A 13,839-nucleotide genomic window follows, 5' to 3' on the forward strand; every position below is an offset into this window, starting at 1 on the left:
GGCACTGTCTCCTTCATTTGTCCTAGCACTGTTCTGTCAATGCAAAGTATGTTTCACTGCTACTGTGCCCCCCTCCTCCTCACACATTGCCATTGTCTTCTTTGCTCCTTCTATACTGCAACCACTGTCTACTATCGTCTAGTATTTATAAGTTTTCCATGTCCCTGGCACTGTCCCTGTTCCCTTCTCTCTCAGTATAAAAAAGTGTGAATATGTTTGCATAAGATTTTGGGGAAAATTTTGAAGGTGCTGAGAAAGGTAGAAAGAGGCAGCTGGTACCCCAACTTTTTGGTCAGAATCTTTTAAACGTGAGCATATTGGTCTTTTTTGTGCTCCAATAGGAGCAGTTTTCTGCTGGTTACCTTTCTGAACCTCTGAAATAATGCAAAATTCATTTTACACCTCATACCACATTTTACACGCACAAAAAGTTTGCTTGTACTTAAGTGCTACAAAATTGGGTTCCCAGAACAATTCTGATGTAATGGAGACACTTTACAGCATATTTCTCCATGATACTTAACTTCATGAACTATGTTTTTGCCTAACACCTGCACATGTGTAATTTACATCTACAGCTACCTCTGTATCTCAAAAACAGGTAAAGATATCAAGAAAATTTTCAAGGTTGCCTGAGATCAGGATCTTAGGAATATAAAGCAAAAATTACACCCATTTGCTGTGCATAAGTGTCTCGGACTCTGCAGTTCTGTTATGGTACCGAAAAAAATGTGTTTTTGAGGTATTTTTTGATAATGAATAAAGACTTTTGAAAACAGGAAGATGGAACTTCTAGATAAGTGCTTAGAGAATGTAAAATTAAAATTTGGGTAATTTGATGCAATTATTTATTATTTAGATTTTGCCTCACACTCAATTTTATGTGCATATTTTACATGTACATGTAAGGTAATTCTGAACCTCTGTATCTTGAAAGTGGATAAAGATACCAACAAAATTTTCAGGTGTGTTCACGAACAGACTCTTACAAACATATTGTAAAATTTCAGCCATTTTCAGTGCATAGCAGTCTCTGAATCTGTGTCTCAGTTTTGGTATGAAAAGTAGTAAAAAGCCCTTTTGTGGGGATTTCTAAGAACCCACCCATGAACTAATGGTATAAGTGCCTTAAGGCCTACTGTAACCATATGAAATACAAAAACAACCCATCGATGTGCTCCATTTGCCTAAGCAGGAGTAAATGTGTAATATTTGTATTTTTACTCTGTATTATGGAAATGGAAAAGGATGTAGATGAAAATGAAATGGGAGATATGATACTGCGTGAAGAATTTGACAAAGCACTTAAAGACTTAAAATGAAACAAGGCCCCTGAAGTGGACAACATTCCATTAGAACTATTGATAGCCATGACAAAACTCTTTCATCTGGTGAGCACATGAATACACTAAGCAGATTCAGAAGGATGTAGGTTGCAGCAGTTACTCGGAGATGAAGAGGCTTGCAGAGGACAGAGTAACATGGAGAGCTGCATCAAACCAGTCTCTGGACTGAAGACAACAACAACAACAACAATTGTAGGATAGTGACACTAAACCAATCCTCCTGTTGGCTATACAAATGGTCCCTAATTCAAGGGTTATGGAAAACAGTTGATTGTGCCATTCTATCCCCAATAGAACCCAAGGTATGAGCCACAGGAGAATCCCATTTTTACGCGCAAAGTTTTGGAACATATTAGGTAGTGGATGCTCGTGCATCCATACCCATTTATCATGTGGATTTGAGTGCTGCGAGTCTCTGAAGAGGTATTCTATTCACCTTTTAAGAGAACTGGAATCTGCTAAGAAAGAATGGAATTCAGAAGGAAATGGCTGTGGCCTATATTATGGGACCAACACTGGCATTCACCTATACTGAAAATGGGAAACCACAGAAACACGTTTTCAAGGTTGCCAGCATACGGATTTGAACCACCTCGCCTCCCAAATCCAGGGTTTGCTGGTTCAGTGCTTCAATGTACAGAGCTTCCCCAGTTAGTGGAGAATTTGTAAAAACTACTTGTTTACATTGTTTTCAAATAAAATAAAATGCATTAAAACAGAAGTCGGAATTCTGATATTGCATGTTTTCCCTTTAATTGCACATGTCCAGTCATTTCATAGTACGGTACACAAATGTGTGCATATTTTAAGATTTAATGTAATTGAATTCCCGGTTTTAGTTATTATGACATTACAAGACCATAAACAGATTTTGACTAAAACAGTTGGGGGATGGGGAGGAAGATGCAGGTCACAGTTGGCTTGGACGAATTCTAGGAGCCCGCTGAAAAAATCTTTTAGAAGCAAATGAACTATAGAACTCAAAAATCTTAGCAGTAGCCCAAACTCTTTTAAGTCTAAACTGAAGAGTTTCCTCATGGCTCACTCCTCCTATTCTGTTGAGGAGCTCCTAGAAGAGCTAAAAAATTAAGCAAATTCCAGTGTTACATTGTTGATTTTCTTTATTTAAACTTACGACTTGTCGCCTGAATGTTTTTTTATATTTCAATTTATCTGTTTCTACTATCGTGTTATAATTTCATGTATTGACTCGTTCCAAGACCATGGAGACTTCTCCTCAATTTGGTCCCACGGAACAATAAAAAAAAAAAAAAATAAATAAATAAATAAATAAATAAAATAAAATAAGAATGTGCTATCATCGTACATCCCTTCTGCTTTCCACAAACCCCTTTCCATTGTTCTGTATCGGTACTGGTTGGAACAGAGTGGGTGATATTTTGCCATCTGGGGTACTAATGATAGACTATCGAGCAAATTTTTTTAAAAAAAAATGCAACCATCAATGTTTAGTCGATATTTTTGCTGATCAACGCAATATTTGGGCGATGCAGTTAAGTACAAGTGTATTTCTGTGCACTGATTTAAATATAATGTAATTTGTAATGTATCTACCACTCCACTGTCTTGTGAAATACTGCATTATTGCAACCCTAAGGATCTAAAAATGAGGAGGAATTGAATAGGATTGGGGAGAAGAGAAGTTTGTGGCACAACTTGACTAGAAGAAGGGATCGGTTGATAGGACATGTCCTGAGGCATCAAGGGATCACCAATTTAGCATTGGAGGGGAGCTTGGACGGTAAAGATCATAGAGGGAGACCAAGAGAGGAATACACTAAGCAGATTCAGAAGGATGTAGGTTGCAGTACGTACTGGGAGATGAAGGAGCTTGCACAGGATAGATTAGCATGGAGAGCTGCATCAAACCAGTCTCAGGACTGAAGACCACAACAACAACAAACAACAAGGTTCTACCAGTTTCCAAATAACGATTCCAGTGCTAATGTTAAACAGCTGTAGATAAGTAAATGGGCTATCATAGTAATGTGTACATATTTTTAACTTATCGTATTGCAAGTGGATGAATCAAAATCAGTTTTCTGCATCTTCCTTGTTACAAACTTATCCATAATTAGAATCTATCATAACAGGGGGGATTTAAAAAAAAAAATAATAATAATAATAAAAAAAATGGCAGCACTTCCATTAAATTCAACTGAAAGTAAGAACTAAAATGATTAACAAAACAACAACTGAACTGAAGTAACGATAACACTGTACAGTAATTGGTCTTGGCTAAATTAGGCGATAGCTGATAGTGCTGTCAACATATACAATTAAATCTATCAATGACCTTGTTAACTATCACTATCACATATCTCTTTTTCAGTGTATGACTGAACATCAAAATATCTTTCAATTACACTACAGGACAACTAAGTCATGTGTAATTTCAGTTAGGTGACAGGAGGCACTTGGACACCCCCCCCCCCCCCCCTTTCACTGCGTCCTTGAACCAGACGGGATGCGATAATGTGAAGTATGGGTTGTAGGTTCGATATCTCAAAATTTCAATTCACACAGTATTACTAGGTGCAGTAGTGTGCAGCTCATGTTGGCATGGGGTAACAGTACTCATTGTAAGAGAAGACTCTGGGATTTTTATCAAATGTCAGGTTCCAACTGCCTTACTTACATCTAACTGTCGTGAACACTAGTTATAGTTTGACCCCTCTCCTGAAAATGTAACAATACTGGGCCTTTGATATAAATAAACATAAAGGATGCTTCCATAATTTACAGCATCTTTTAAAGTTTCTGGTTTGTGACTGCGCAACCAGTAGCCATATACTGCCACAATTTAAATGAGACAAGAATCTCCTACATGTTCATTGTTGTCCTAGTGCTCCTTTGACATTGCATGTTTGTGATCACTGGAAAGTCATCTTAGTGCCAATTGGTTACACAATTTGCTATAGCCTATGGATGACCTAGTTTGAAAGGTTCTCGGGAGATGCAGCAGACAGTATTATCTAAGCTGCACAATATTTCTATGAGGAAGCTGAATATCGGCTACTGGTGCAACTGGCTAGCTGTTGCGGCTTGCCAATTTAGACGCTGGTTCACTAGAAAAGCACAGAAACCAAGAGGTGGGGCTATAATGTTACTGCATGGTAGTTTGACAATCCAGAGGCCTTGACCAGAGAAATGAGAAGCAGACTCAGCATGTGTATACCTAGCAAATTATCTGGCTTCTCTCTTGAGCTCTTTGGTAAGGGAATGTGAACACCATATTTGAAATTCAGAAGATTTCATATGGTGTCTCAATAAACTTGCATCTCGAACAATCCAAAATATTAAAGAGCTTTGATGTGATCTTTTTGTTCACACGATTGTCTCTGGTGGGTTCACTGCCACTGACAGGAGCTAAGCTAGATGAGGGCACCCTACATCTGTTCAAACATTTGCTTACCTCAACTTATTTTTTATTCAACAACCAATCTTTTGAGTAAACATGGTTTTCCTTTGGGTAGCCCTCTGCCTTGCATGACAACTAACCTTTTTATGGAAGACTTTGAGGACAAAGCACTTCAGTTATGATTTTGAAACATAAATGTTTTTGGGTACCTTTGATGTATGGCCACTGGGTGCAATAACAATCCTCTGATTTTGGAACATTTAAACTCCCTCCACCCAAAACAATTTTTCACTGTGGAAATGGAGAAAAAGAAAGACATCTCGTTTATTGGCATCATAGTTTGTAGAATAGAGGATGACTTCTTGACCCACTGTGTGTTTCATTAAGCAACATACACCACCCTGTATCCATGACCTACAAGCTGTCATTACCTAACGCAACACAGTGGTGTATTACATATATTTATTTATTCACAGTGTTTGGGGTACCTCAGATTTGGAGAGTTAGTCAGCAAAGTTTAGTCATATCAGCAAAGTGTCAGTCAAGAACGGGTATTCTGATACGCAGATATGCAATGCATTTTCACTAGCACCCATTAATCCTCAAGAACAACCAGAAGAAAGAGATGAGAACTCAGCTATGGCAGTTTTCCTGCCTTATGTTGGCAGTGTGCCCTTCAAATATAGTGTACAAGGTATGTTAAAAAAGTTGTGGGAATTTTCATTTTTTGAAAATAATTTTATTTATTTGTCTACATTATATTCTTCAAGGTAGTGCATGTCAGATATTATACACTTACGAGGTCTGTTCAAAAAAATTCTGGAAAGTTTGTAATTTTGTGACGATGGTGTTCAAATGGTTCAAATGGCTCTGAGCCTCTGAGGTCTTCAGTCCCCTAGAACTTAGAACTACTTAAACCTAACTAACCTAAGGATGTCACACACATCCATGCCTGAGGGAGGATTCGAACCTGCGACCGTAGTGGTCGAACGGTTCCAGACTGAAGCGCCCAGAACTGGACAATGGTGTGTTGGAGCGAAATACGGTTGGCATCCCTACACATACGTGTGTTTAATGTGTAACTGCCGAAAGTTTCTCTGTTGTACGTCTGTTAGTTATTGTTCAGTGCTGTATTGAGAAGAACGTTGTGTCACACAGTTTGTGAATTTTGCACAAAACTCAAGGTAACATTTACAGAGACACACCAAATGGTGCAGAGAGACTATGGTGATGAGTGCTTAAACAGTACTCAGTGTTATGAATGTTTCACACAGTTTAAAAATAGCCAGACGGAAGTTAAAGATGATCCTCCTCCAGGATGCCCCTCGACATCTACTGGCGACCCTCATGTCAGGAATGTCAATGAAACTGTGCACGCTGATCAAAGACTGACTGTCCAAGAGATTGCAGAAGAATACAAAAAATGGTTCAAATGGCTCTGAGCACTATGGGACGTAACTTCTAGGGTCATCAGTCCCCTAGACCTTAGAACTACTTAAACCTAACTAACCTAAGGACATCACACACATCCATGCCCGAGGCAGGATTCGAACCTGCAACCGTAGCGGTTGCGCGGTTCCAGACTGTAGCACCTAGAACCGCTCGGCAACCCCGGCCGGCAGAAGAATACAACATTTCAGCTGGATCACATCATGAAATCCTGACACAGTGTCTTGGAATGCATTGCGTTGCTGTCAAGTTTATCACACGGCTCATGAGTCAAGACCAGAAAGACCTTTGTCTCACAGTCTGTCAAGTATTTTTTGATTGCGCAGATGAGAACGAGATGTTACTTAAGAGAATCATAACTGGTGACGAGATGTGGGTCTATGGTTATGATGTCGAGACCAAGGTTCAATCTTCAAAATGGGTCACGAAACGTTCTCCAAGACTAAGAAAAGCTCATTAGATCATGTCAAATGTCCAAGCCATGCTGATAGTTTTTTTTCTTTTACTTTGAAAGGTTACACCTTCACGAATTTGTGTCACAGGGACGAACTGATAATCAATGGTACTATCGGGACGCGTTGCGATGCCTGCGAGAAAATGTGAGAAGGAAATTGCGTGAAATGTGGTAAGACAGTTCACGGCTCTTGCATCATGATTATACACCTACATATTCATCCCTGTTGGTGCGTAACTACTGTACAAAAAACAAAATCACTGTGCTGCCTCCTCCTCCGTACTTTCAAGACCTGGCCTCTGTGAACATCATTACAGTGCTGTTTTTCACCAAAAGTTCAGAAACAAGCAAGTATGAGCAGGTGCATATTGCACAAATTTTGTTGCCACATGTTTCTGTCACAAAACATCTGCAAGGATTTTATGACATGAGTCAACTGATATGTCAACATCATCATCAAATTCTCTGATTGTGATTTAATGATCATTCATAATCATTTCTTTCACTTATTTCATCAGTTATTGATGTGAAGGGGCACCCAGAACACTCGTCATCTTCAGTGTCTTCAAGGCCAACTTGGAAAATGTTTATACCACTCATAAAACCTAAGTTTACCCACAGCACAACCATCAAAAGCGATATTCAACAGTTTAATCAAACAGATCCAACCTTCTTGACAACTGATGACAGACTAAACATCCAATATGGCTACCAGTGTACAGATACATTTCAGACACATTTACTTAAACAATGACGAAAAATCTTATGAACCGGACTAATACACCCCATGAAATTCAGAATTCCTGATACTTTTTGAATACACCTCGTATTTTGCATCCTCTGGTGCGAGTAAGAATGATGATGAGTTCTGTAAAAGATAACCTTGGTCACAGGAGACCAAGAATATACAAGCTCTTGTGTGTGTGTGAAAAGTCATACATTGGCCAGACATATGACAATTCTGAAGACAGATATGATGACTACATTCACATAGATGTGTTGAACATAAACATCACACCAGACTAGGTCAGCCACAGAAATTTGCTACTGTTGAACATTGTCTCAATATGGCAAATTACGTGGAACTACAGAGAGCAAGATCCTCTTGTTTACCTCGTACTGACACTGTAATTAAAGAACCAGAAAAAATAGATATTGCTAATGATTTAATTAACAGAGACACAAAATTTCAGTTCAGCAAAGCGTGGGAACCATGACTGGTGTCTCTAAAGAATAATCATTTGCAGGCAAATGAATTCAGCGAGACAACATCAATGGCGAATAGAAGTCAGACACTGACGCGTAGTCCGTGCTCATTTACTGGGGTCTGAAACTTTTGGCTGCGCATTCCAGTGCCATGAATACGTGGAGTCTGTAGTTCCTTTCTCCAACAGGGTGCTCTACATGTCAACATTCCCTGCAATGACATTATAGCATTGCGTCTCGATGGCTGTGCTTTTCTAGCTAACCAGGGTATAAATTAGTGAGCCACATTAGCTAGATATAGTCACATCTGGAGGTGAGAAGTAGCCGCCTTGTAGAAATATTGTACAGTTTACCCAGGATCATCCAACGCAATAGCTGAGAAATAATCATCTACATCTGTACTCCATAAGACAGCATATGGTACGTGGCAGAGGGTACCCTGTACCACTACTAATCATTTCTTTTTCTGTTACGTCTGCAAACAGAATGAGGGAAAAACCACTGTCCATATGCCTCCACAGGAGTCCTAATCTCTCTTATCTTATCTTCATGGACCTTACGTGAAATGTACATTGGTGGGAGTAAAATCATTCTGCAGTAAGCTTAAATGCCAGTTCTCTAAATTTTCTCAATAGTGCTCGAAAAGAACGTCACTTTCCCTCCAGTGATTCCCATTTGAGTTTCCAAAGCATTTGCATAATACTTGCATGCTGTTTGAACCTATCGAAAACAAATCTAGCAGTCCGCTTGTGCTTCAATGTCTCCTTCAACTTGAAATGGCCCAGGTCCCAACCCCTCAACAATGGGTCACACTAGTGTCCTATATGCGGTCTCCTTTACAGATGACCCACATCTTCTGAAAATTCTCCCAACAAATCGGAGTTGACCATTCACCTTCACATTTCCCTGAGGCATTCCTGATGACACCCTTCTCCCTGATGAACACTTGCTGTTGAGGACAACATACTGGGTCCTATTAGTTAAGAAGTCTTCAAGCTACTCACATACCTGGGAACCTATTCCGAATTCATTAAGAGTAGACAGTGTGGCACAATGCCAAATGCTTTGCGGAAATGTAGGAATATGGAATCTGCCTGTTGCCCTTCATCCACGGTTCACAGTATATCATGAGACAAAAGGGCAAGCTTTGTATCTCACAAGCAATGCTTTCTAAAATAGTACTTATTTGTGGACAGAAGCTTTTCCTTCTCGAGGAAATTTACTATATTCAAACTGAGAATATGTTCCAGGATTCTGCAGCGAACCGATGTTAGGGATACTTGCTTGTAATTCTGTGGGTCTGTTCTTTTAACACTCTTATATACAACAGTCACCTGTGCTTTTTTCCAGTCACTTGGAATTTTGAACTGAGCGAGATATTTGCAATAAATGCATGCCAAATAGGGGGCCAATGCTGCAAATATACTGTGAACTGTGGATGAAAGGCAACAGGCAGATTCGAAATTCATACATTTCCGTAAAGCATTTGACACTGTGCCACACTGTTGACTGTCAATGGAGGTACAAGCATACAGAATAGGTTCCCAGGTATGTGAGTGACTCGAAGATTTCTTACGTAAAACCAAACTTGGATTCCATCACAATCTGGCGACTTATTTGCTTTCAGCTCTTTTAGTTGTGCCTCTACACCAATAATTCTTATTACTACATCCTCCATATGGGAGTCTATGTGATGGTCAAATGATGGTATGTTTGTATGATTCTCCTATGTGAACAATTTCATAAAAGCAAAATTTAAAATGTTTACTTCACTTTTGCTATCTTCTTCTGCACACCAATCTGGTCAACGAGTGACTGAATAGATGTCTTAGACCAACTTAGTGATTTTATGAAGTGTTTCAACATCTCAGTTCACAAGCATATGGTCTTCTGCTCCACTGTTCATAGTAAACATCATCCCACAGTTTTCTCCAAACTTAACCTCCACTTTTTTGTTGATCTTAGACAAGTTCACTCCCTGTCACGAGAATAACAAACACTGCCTCACTGTTCTTGTTGGGTGTATGTCAACAATGGTGTGGTTGAGTTGAAGGCACTATTATGCAACCACATAATACACAATCACTGCAATACCTTTGTGGTGTTTTGTTAAGGAGCATCTGTTGGTCTTTTTAACACAATATTTTGATGTGCATATTTCCCCACCACAAAAGTTATAATAAAATTATTGTTATTTAATTACTTATCATTGTACTTGGTATAAAACATCTTTCATAGTAGAGTTCATAACGAGTAAGTAGAGCTGCACAATATAACTGATGTATTACAGAATAGTTGTCATACCCAGATACCAAACTAAGAAATAAATTTCCCAACTCATTTAAAGAGGACGTTGTTAATATGAAAAACTGAATAGCAAATGAAAATAAAGAAATGGTTATGGAGGACACAGACTACACACACACAATGAGGTTGGTGTCAGGGTACCGGTCTATGGAAGACAATACTCTGCTCATACTCTCTCTGCATGGCAGTCAGGCAAGGTGAGGGAAGGTAAATACCTGCTATTGTTTAAATTACTTATGAAACAGTAGGAGCTGTGATTAACAATTTCAAATGAAGCTGCAACATAACACACAAACAAAAATTAAATGCTACCCAATTACTATAACATGGGTTGTAAGAAAAGTTTCCATTGAATATGACAGCAAACCTCTATCTGCTGAACAAACAAAGCAGCAGCACATGAAATTTTGTCTTATGCTAATTTTATTAATAATGTTCAACTGTCAATTTTGTTACCTGTTGAGCATATAGGTACATAAATGGATGAGGAAACCTGTATCAGGCCACTTTTACTGTTTCACAGTACTGATGTACTTATGTCAAAGACTATATTTTAAGTAACACCCCCCCCCCCCCTTTCTATCCCTGGATTAGAAAAATAATTAACTATCATAAGGGATGCACTTCACTCTCTTCATCTGTGATTGTCACTAGAATACAGTAGTTGCATGCTCACTGACTTGTTCCCTGACTTCAAGATGGTTTCAGACACATATGAACTTGCAGAATAGTAGTGAGTAGGGCATATTGAAATAATTTGACTGTAACATCATGTGTGCCTTTGAGAACTATGGCAACATCATTGCTATTAAAACACATAAAAGAATTACCAAAAAGTGTGGATTGTAAGCACATTACCATGTGAAAAACAAGGTAGTGAAAATGTCCCCCAGGGTATGGCGAAGCAATGTCTATGCAAATACTTTTTTCCAGAAGTGCTAGTCTTGCAAGTTTTGTAGGACAGCATCTGTGAAGTATGGAAGGTAGGAGACAAGCTACTGGCACATGTAAGGCTGTGAGGACAGATTGTGAGTTGTGCTTGGTTATCTTAGGCGATAGAGCACTTGCCTGAGGAAGGCATGGGCCCCAGTTTGAGACTTGGTCCAGCACACAGTTTTAATCTACTAGGAAGTTTCCAATCCTCATACTGTTTGAATGCATCATTAGTGTAAGCCATGAACATAAATTGCTTTGGTCCCATACATAGAGCAGTAGAAACATAAAATATTTGAAGTGATATGAAATGGAACAAATGCAAATTGTGGACTCTGGTTAACCAGGATAATCCTGTGATGGTCTAGTGCATCTATGAAAGAGGCAACTAACCAAACTATCAACTGATCTGGAACCTATGCTCAAGAGCTAAGTAGTACACACAAACACTCCCTACATGCATTATAGCCTAAGCTCCACAAGATCAGAATGGAAAATTTTGACATACCTAAGTGTAGATGATCATTAGAAGTGCAAAATAAAGCTAATAGGTCACAATGCATGAATAACGCATAATGAATAAAAAAAATAAGAACGCAGATAAGCTACTACGTACGACATAGTGAACACATTATTGTAGCCAAGATAGACATGAAGCCCGTACCTACCACAGTAGTACAAGTTTACATGCCAACTAGCTCCACAGATGGTGAAGATTGAAGAAATGTACGACGACGTAAAAGAAATCATTCAACTAGTTAAGGGAGACGAAAATTTAATAGTCATGGCAGACTGGAATTCAATAGCAGGACAAGAAAGAGAAGGAAAAGTAGGAGGTGAATATGGACGGGGGGGTTAAGGAATGACAGAGGAAGCCTCCTGATAAAATTTTACACAGGGCGTAACTTAATCATAGATAACACTTTGTTTACAAATTGTGAAAGAAGATTGTATATGTGGAAGAGACCTGGAGACACTGGAAGGTTTCAGTTGGTTATATGATGGTAAGACAGAGGTTTAGGAACCAGGTTTTAAATTGTAGGACATTTCCAGAGGCAGATGTGGACTCTGACCACAATTTATTGATTATGAACTGTAGATTAAAACTCAAGAAACTGAAGAAAGGGCAGAATTTAAGGGGATTGGACCTGGATAGACTGAAAGAACCAGACATTGTAGGGAGTTTCAGAGACAGCATTAGGCAACGATTGACAAGAACAGGAAAAAGGAATACAGTAGAAGAAGAATGGGTAGCTTTGAGAGATGAAATAGTGAAGGCAGCAGAGGATCAAGTAGGTAAAAAGACAAAGGCTAGTAGAAATCCTTGGGTAACAGAAGATATATATTGAATTTAACTGATGATAGGAAAAAATATACAAATGCAGTAAATGAAGCACGCAAAAAGGAATACAAATGTCTCAAAAATGAGATCAGCAGAAGTGCAAAATGGCTATGCAGGGATGGCTAGAGGACAAATGTAAGGATGTAGAAGCATATTTCACTGGGGGTAAAATGGATACTGCCTACAGGAAAATTAGAGAGAGAGACCTTCAGAGAAAAAGAGGACCACCTGCATGAATATCAAGAGCTCAGATAAAAAACTAGTCCTAAGCGAAGAAGGGAAAGCAGAACGATGGAAGGAGTATATAGAGGGTCTATACAAGGGCAATGTACTAGTGGGCAATATTATGCAAATGCAAGATGATGTAGATGAAGATGAAATGGGAGATATGATACCGTGTGAACAACTTGACAGCGCACTGAAGGACTTAAGTTAAAACAACACCCCAAGAGAGGGCAAAATTTCATTAGAACTACTCATAGCCTTGGGAGAGGCAGCCACGACAAAACTCTTCCATCTGGTGAGCAAGACAGACGTATGAGACATGCGAAATACCCTCAGACTTCAAGAAGAATATAATAATTCCAAAAAATTCAAGTGTTAACAGGCGTGAAAATTCGAACTATCAGTTTAATAAGTCATGGTTGCAAGATACTAACACGAATTCTGAACAGACGAATGGAAAAACTGGTAGACGCCAACCTCTTGAAAGATCAGTTTGGTTTTCAGAGAAATGTAGGAAAACGTGAGGCAATACTGACTCTTCAACTACTCACAGAAGAGAGGTTAAGGGAAGGCCAAACTATGTTTCTAGCATTTGTACACTTAGAAAAAGCTTTTGACAATGCTGACTGGAATACTCTCTTTCACACTCTGAAGGTGGCAGAGGTAAAATATAGGGAGCAAAATGCTATTTACAATTTGTACAGAAACCAGATGGCAGTTATAAGAGTCGAGGGGCACGAAAGGAAATCAGTGATTGAGGATGGAGTGAGACAGGGTTGTAGATTATCCCCGATGTTATTCAATCTGTACATTGAGCAAGCAGTAAAGGAAACAAAAGAAAAATTTGGAGTAGAAATTAAAATCCATGGAGAAGAAATAAAAACTCTGACGATCTCCGACAACATTGTAAGTCTATCAGAGACAGCAAAGGACATGGAAGAGCAGTTGAGCAAAATGGACAGTGTCTTGAAAGGAGGATACAAGATGAACATCAACAAAAGCAAAATTAAGATAATGGAATATAGTCGAATGAAATCAGGTGATGCCGAGAGAATTAGATTAGGAAATGATACACTTAAACAAGTAGATGAGTTTCATTATTTGGGATGCAAAATAACTGATGATGGTCGAAGCAGAGAGGACATAAAATGTAGGCTGGCTATGGTGTGGAAAGCGTTAATGAAGAACAGAAATT

At 38.9% G+C, this 13,839-nt stretch overlaps 1 protein-coding gene across 1 annotated transcript in view; it reads right to left on the reverse strand.

Annotated features, from left to right (window-relative positions):
• Positions 1 to 13,839, reverse strand: part of LOC126470744 (mucin-5AC-like) — a 293,641-nt gene that overhangs the window by 122,887 nt on the left and 156,915 nt on the right. The gene's annotated exons all lie outside the window — the stretch shown is intronic.

Source organism: Schistocerca serialis, chromosome 3, assembly GCF_023864345.2.
Source record: "Schistocerca serialis cubense isolate TAMUIC-IGC-003099 chromosome 3, iqSchSeri2.2, whole genome shotgun sequence".
NCBI classification, from domain to species: Eukaryota; Metazoa; Arthropoda; class Insecta; order Orthoptera; family Acrididae; genus Schistocerca; species Schistocerca serialis.